We start from the raw sequence: 7345 nt of genomic DNA on the forward strand, positions 1-7345 counted from the left end.
AGCCAAGTTATCTGAATCATGCAAGAAGAGACCCTGAAAGAAAAAAAAACTAATAATAGAGAGTAATAAAGGGAAGTGCTTTGCCACCAAAGACGGGCTCTACAATGAATACAAGCATCTGTGATGCTAAGGACCCATCTCTAGTAAAGAGAACATGATGCAGACAGAGTAAAGAGGACTGATAAAGAAAGTAACCAGAGTTCTAGATCAAATCCCTAAGTCACAGGGTCCCGTAGCACTGGTAGTCCTGTATGTATGGCAGGCTTCACACACACTGCATTTGGCAACACAAAAAATTTAATTTTTAAAAATAACACTAATCTGCTGAGTAATGTAGTGTTTTGTCTACAACTAATTGAATTTTTATATGATCATTTTATTTCATCTGCCCTAGAAATCATTATAGAAACTATCTTTTCGGGGCTGGCACAGTGGCGCTGGATGTAAGGTGTCTGCCTTGCCAGCGCTAGCTTAGGACAGACCGCAGTTTAATTCTCCGGTGTCCCATAGGGTCCCCCAATCCAGGAGCGACTTCTGAGCGCATAGCCAGGAGTAACCCCTGAGCGTCACCAGGTGTGGCCCAAAAACCAAAAAAAAGAAAGAAAGAAAGAAAGAAAGAGAGAGAGAGAGAAAGAAAGGAAGGAAGGAAGGAAGGAAGGAAGGAAGGAAGGAAGGAAGGAAGGAAGGAAGGAAGGAAGGAAGGAAGGAAGGAAGGAAGGAAGGAAGGAAGGAAGAAGAAGGAAGGAAGAAGAAAGAAAGTAAGAAAGAAAGAAAGAAAGAAAGAAAGAAAGAAAGAAAGAAAGAAAGAAAGAAAGAAAGAAAGAAAGAAAGAAAGAAAGAAAGAAAGAAAGAAAGAGAGAGAGAAAGAGAGAGAAAGAAAGAGAGAGAAAGAAAGAAAAAGAGAAAGGAAAGAAAGAAAGAAAGAGAAAGAAAGAAAGAAAGAAAGAAAGAAAGAAAGAAAGAAAGAAAGAAAGAAAGAAAGAAAGAAAGAAAGAAAGAAAGAGAGAGAGAGAGAGAAGAAGAAAGAAAGAAAGAAAGAAAGAAAGAAAGAAAGAAAGAAAGAAAGAAAGAAAGAAAGAAAGAAAGAAAGAAAGAAAGAAAGAAAGAAAGAAAGAAAGAAAGAAAGAAAGAAAGAAAGAAAGAAAGAAAGAAAGAAAGAAAGAAAGAAAGAAAGGAAGGAAGGAAGGAAGGAAGGAAGGAAGGAAGGAAGGAAGGAAGAAAGGAAAGAAAGAAAGAAAGAAAGAAAGAAAGAAAGAAAGAAAGAAAGAAAGAAAGAAAGAAAGAAAGAAAGAAAGGAAGGAAGGAAGGAAGGAAGGAAGGAAGGAAGGAAGGAAGGAAGGAAGGAAGGAAGGAAGGAAAGAAAGAAAGAAAGAAAGAAGAAAGAAAGAAAGAAAGAAAGAAAGAAAGAAAGAACGAAAGAACAAAAGAAAGAAAGAAGAAAGAAAGAAAGAAAGAAAGAAAGAAAGAAAGAAAGAGAGAGAAAGAAGAAGAGAGAAAGAAGAAAGAAAGAAAGAAAGAAAGAAAGAAAGAAAGAAAGAAAGAAAGAAAGAAAGAAAGAAAGAAAGAAAGAAAGAAAGAAAGAAAGAAAGAAAGAAAGAAAGAAAGAAAGAAAGAAAGAAAGAAAGAAAGAAAGAAGAAGAAAGAAAGAAAGAAGAAAGAAAGAAAGAAAGAAAGAAAGAAAGAAAGAAAGAAAGAAAGAAAGAAAGAAAGAAAGAAAGAAAGAAAGAAAGAAAGAAAGAAAGAAAGAAAGAAAGAAAGAAAGAAAGAAAGAAAGAAAGAAAGAAAGAAACTATCTTTTTTCCAAAACAGTCCTTGGAGTCATCAGTTTAAATAGAGCCTAGATCAAAGTCAGCCTCAGGAGGGGGACAGTATGAGAGTCCAGGTGAGACTAGATGTCTTGGTCTGTGATTTAACATGTTTTATGTAAAACTTTTAACTGTGTGTGGAGTTTCTAGTAGCAGAACCAAGGATCTGATTATTTTATTTTTAGTAGAAAAAATGTAATTTCTATTTATAATTCATTGTCACTACATTATAATGGGAGGAGTGGGGATAGCCTGACAGCTAATGAGAGAAACCTTAAAATTCACCATTAGAGTGAATATAGGGTTTAGAGATGGTTAGATAAGTAAGTGAATGATTTACCTGCATGAGGCCCAGGTCTAATCCCTGGCATAGCATGCCCAGCACTGAGCCAGGACTAGTACCTGACTCTACTGGGTATAACCCAGAAAGAAAAAATAAAAATTTGTTAAAATGATAGTATGATGTCCCTAAAAAAGGTCACTGCATCAAGATTTTCACACTTTGCATTTAGCATAGGAGCACTGTCATAAATCAAATCGCATGAAATATGAACTTTTAAAGTTAAAGAAGATAGCTTCTCCAAAGAAACACTGGCAGGCAAACATCTTCCCAAATCAAATCAGGGTCCTCCTTTCCCCCACTTGCAGACCACAAGGTCCTACTGATCAGCTATGAAATCAACTGGGCAATTTCTTTAGTATCAGGAATTTCTCACTTAGAAAGATGATCTTATTTTATACATGGTACTAACAGGGATGTGGAATATTCCACAAATGCTGGCACATAGGCAATTAGACCCTCACATTTCCAAGTCCTGTCAGCTGCTGAAGGAAAACCTTCAACACAGGTCTCAGTGCTGCTGGAGAGAGCATTGGGTGCTATGTAAGATGGCGCTGCACTGCTCAGCAACCCAATTAAAGAGTCTTTGCTCTGTGTGCAAGTCTGCAGCAGTCCCATAAATCACTGTTTCAGGCTTTTCTTCTCTAAGTATTTATTTCTAAAGGTCAAAAAAAAATAGACGTAGAAGTAACTTTATGTCTAAATGTCAAAATCAAACTGCCAAGAACAGGATCCTGTAGCATAAATGCTTTTACAGTTGGGTAATTTGATTATTAGATTTAAAACCTTTATCACCAACTAACAGAAGGTCCTCCATAAAACAGGAGGCCTCATATTGAATGAAGACAACTGGGAAAAGAAATATGTGTAAGAGATGCATCTGGCCCAGCAGATGGGTAAAATCCTACCTGGAGAAATTTGGGACTATCTGATGTTAATCTGAAACCCTGAATAACATCTCAGCTTCCCTTCCCTCTGCTCTAGTGTTTTAAAAGGCAGTCTGTCGTCTACAGCTCCCCCTGTCTAATCTCTCCTCCCTACTCAAACCATGAGTTTCTATTATTAGACCAGCCAGCATAATTTTACACTTTTATATTCAATTGTGAAAATGTTTCCATGTTACAGACAAACTAAAGTAAGTAGCCTCACTCATTTTGCAGGGAGCCCCCAAAACAATGCTGAAGGGTTTAGGGGGGCACTCCCAAGGAAACACAGCCCAGCAGACCAAGTTTAATATTTTGAGCCCATAAATATGAAGTCACAAGATCACTGCTCTTCTGGGTCCCACCAAGGCTACAGACAACAGTGCCAAGGATAGAACCAGAGGTTCCACATCCAAAGCATGTGCCTATGACTCCTTTGGTATCTCCCAGACACCCTTACTCACTTTTCTCAGCTCTACTGTCTTTTCTATTTATTACTCAAGGCAATGCTTCCTAGGGATGGTAGTTATAATATTTAATAGCAAGATTATCAAGATGGTCACCATGGTCTTCATAGTGCCTAGTTAATGATATACACTACTGAAATCAATGATATAATAACTTCTAGTGCTCAATACAAAAATAGCATTGCAGATTCTAGGAAAGATAGCAAAATAAAAGTTTATGAGAAAGAGAGGTGGCTCTCTTTCAATCAACACTGCTGGATGTGGTCCCAAAATAAAAGTAAATAAGAGTGTTCATACATATATGTGTGTGTGTGTACAAAAATTCTTCTATACATATACATATATGTGTAGCTATGCCATAGTGAGAGAGCTCTAACTTGGACTTGTGCTTGTTTAAATACATTATGTTAACAGTATATACATTTAATTAGTTCTTACTGCTCTATTTTTAGCTGTCCTATGCAACCCACATCTTACATGTTCACAAATATCCATAAACATACATAAGACAAAAATGCACATGATAAATCAGTATTATTCCTTAAAAGTTAAACGTTTTTATTAAAAAATAAAAAAAATTATTTGTACAATTTAATTTGTACAAATTAAAATTTTATTTGTTATTGAAATAATAGCTATAGTAGGAAAATTTTGGCAATTGAGCTGGTATCTCACATCAGATTCTTTTTTTTTTTTTTTTTTTTAGTTTTTGGGCCACTCTGAGCAGAGTTCTAGGCTTATTCTTGGCTCTACACTCAGGAATCTTTCTTGGTGGTAATCAGGGCAGATACAGGTTGCTGAAGATGAACCTAGTAGCTGGTATAAGGCTATACTATCACTCCAACCCTCATTAGGTTTCTTTACTTGTCTCACAGAAGTTGCACCAGCATTAAGTTCCACTTTTACATGTAGCTGCTTTCAGCTTCTGAGACAAAGAACTGTGCCATAATCATGAGATAGGAGAAAACAAAAAACTCCCTCCCTAATAACAAACCAGTTTTCCTTCAAAGGTATATATATTTTATTCTTAAGAATTTTGAAGGAGAAATTTTGTGATAGCCTCCAGTATATATAAAAACACAAAAGACTACCATATATTATTTACACATTTTGAATTTATATTTAAGCCTTTGTAAAAATTTTTCAGCCAACCAATCATTGGAGCTATCCAGAAAAACCTATTTACTGTATTTTTCTTCAAGTCTTCTTAAAGTCAATAGCCAATAAGCTAATGTTGGATTGCTTATATTCTGGTTTACTAGAATTTACTAAGATTTAAATTTAAATAAAATTTAAATAACATTATATTTAAATTTAACTTTGGGAATTCTGTTAAATTTTTTGAAAATTTTATTAAGATTTTTGAGCAATCTGGCTATAGTAAAGGTGAATTTAAATAAGAGGTAAATTGCTCCATCCTGCTCTCCACTCAATAAAATGAGTGAACTCAGGGTATGAAATGTGATACTCATGTTCACCCAGGGCTCCTGAGGGGAAGGAACTGCATCTTACATGACATTGATATAGAAAACAGAATGAAAACTTTTCAACTTACATCACAAGATAGTCCCTCTGGAGATGGTCACCAAGAGAACCCTCACAAATCAGAAAGCTGTTAATGACTAAAAGTAGGGCCTGGATGAGGGATGGTGAGGAGTGGGAGGACAATCCTAGTTAGTCTCATGTAAAAAGGCCTACTTAGTGGCCAAAGAAGGTAGGATGCTTGTCTTACACCTGGATTGCCTGGATTTGATCCCTAGCACCCTATATAGTCTCATATATATAGCACCAGTCCCTCCAGAAATAATCCCTGAGCAGAGTCAAGATTAGCACCACCAGATCTGGCCCTCAAAATATAAAACAAAAACACCACTGATTTGAAAATACTAGGGGGAAGGCCTTTTGCTTAATAAGCCTTCTAAATGACTCTGGTTTGAATCTAAAAGTTGAGAACCACTGCTTTAGATTCATTCAGTTCTGCATTTAGGATTGACCTCTCTATATTGGTTATATCTGAAAGTTGCTATGGAAACAGATCTTAAGAATTCTCGGGGGGCCGGGAAGGTGGCGCTAGAGGTAAGGTGTATGCCTTGCAAGCGCTAGCATAGGACGGACCGCGGTTCGATCCTCCAATGTCCCATATGGTCCCCCCAAGCCAGGGGCGATTTCTGAGTGCATAGCCAGGAGTAACCCCTGAGCGTCAAACGGGTGTGGCCCAAAAACCAAAAAAAAAAAAAAAAAAAAGAATTCTCATTACATGATCTACTTATCTGTTCTTGGACAACTAGGTTGATTCCAAATCTTAGCTATGATTAATAGCAGCATGAATATATCATTCTGGGTGAATTATTTTCTGTCCTGGGCATAAATACCCAAAAGTGGAACTGCTGGGTCATATGGTGATTTGATTCTGAGTTCACTGAGAACCCTCTATACTGTTTTCCATAGGAGTTGAAGAGGCAACATTTCCACCAGCAATAGATGAGTTCCTTTGTGATATATATGTATATATACATACAATGGAACATCACATAGCTATAAAAAATGATGCAATCATGCAATTCACTGCAACATGGATGGATCTGGAGGATATTATGCTAAATGAAGTAAGCCAAAAGCAGAAGGATAAATACAGAATGATATCACTTATATGTGTTATTCAGAATAACTGTATGAAAAAATACAATGGTTCAAATGGGGGTTATCTAGAACACCCTTGGCCCCAGAGTATAGTGAGGACAAGGAAATAAAATGAGTAGAAAAAAAAAAAAAGAAAGAAAGAAAGACCAATGTGAAACAATTGAGGACAAGGGCCAAACGGTCTTGTTTCTTTGGTGGTGTAAAGAAAAGACAAAACTGAAATATCCAAGGCACAGAGTCAACAATAAAATCATGGAACCCAAACTTTAACAACCAAATGCAAAAAGGTGCCTTGTATGATGGTAGGCGGGGATGGAGGTGGTGGTATGCAATGGACTCTGGAAACATTGTTGGAGGGAGCTTGACACAGGTATTGGGATTAGTGCTGAAACATTGTATTCTAAAACTAAACTATGAATAACTTTGTAAATCACAATGCTTTAAATTAAAAAAAATGAATTCTTATCACAGGGCCTGCATAATAGTACAGTGAATAAGGAGCTTGTCTCTCATGCAGCCAAACTGATTTGAGATCTGGCACCACATAAGATCCCCTAAGCACTGCAAATAGTTCCCTGAGGAGTAAATCCTACTGGGTGTGGCCCCTTCCCAAAACAAGTTCTCATCACAAGAAAAAATAACTTTTGCAATTATGTATGCTGATGATAGCTTAAGAACTAGACTTTTTGTCATTTGAACATTTATAAAATCATTGTTTTACAACCTGAAATCAGTCTCTTGCTCAATGTCAATTACATCTTGGGGAAAAAATTACCATAAACAAATAGCAAAACAGAATTTTCACCACAGATCATCTTAAGTAACTACTATGCCTAGAATCATTCTCAATGGCATCAAAGCTTCTATTTTCCAGAATAGAAACCAGGGGGTGAGCTTCTGGCTTTTTCAATAAAAGAGCTGGCAAGACCCAGAGAAAATAGTTCCCTTTTTCTGGGGAGTTTCGAATACAAAACAATTAAAGTAGCCATTTGACTTCATTAGAATTCCTTTGACCACCAAAATTCATTTGTCTCTGCTCTTAAAGAGAGCAGAACAAGCCTCAGAGAAGTCAATCTGGCAGAAGTTGAAACATATAAGAATAATATTTTAACCTTAAACTAGCAACTGAGAGACACCCCTTCCCCCAACCTAGCTGTTGCCTGCAGATCT

The sequence above is a fragment of the Suncus etruscus genome, chromosome 5, assembly GCF_024139225.1.
Source record: "Suncus etruscus isolate mSunEtr1 chromosome 5, mSunEtr1.pri.cur, whole genome shotgun sequence".
Taxonomy (NCBI): Eukaryota; Metazoa; Chordata; class Mammalia; order Eulipotyphla; family Soricidae; genus Suncus; species Suncus etruscus.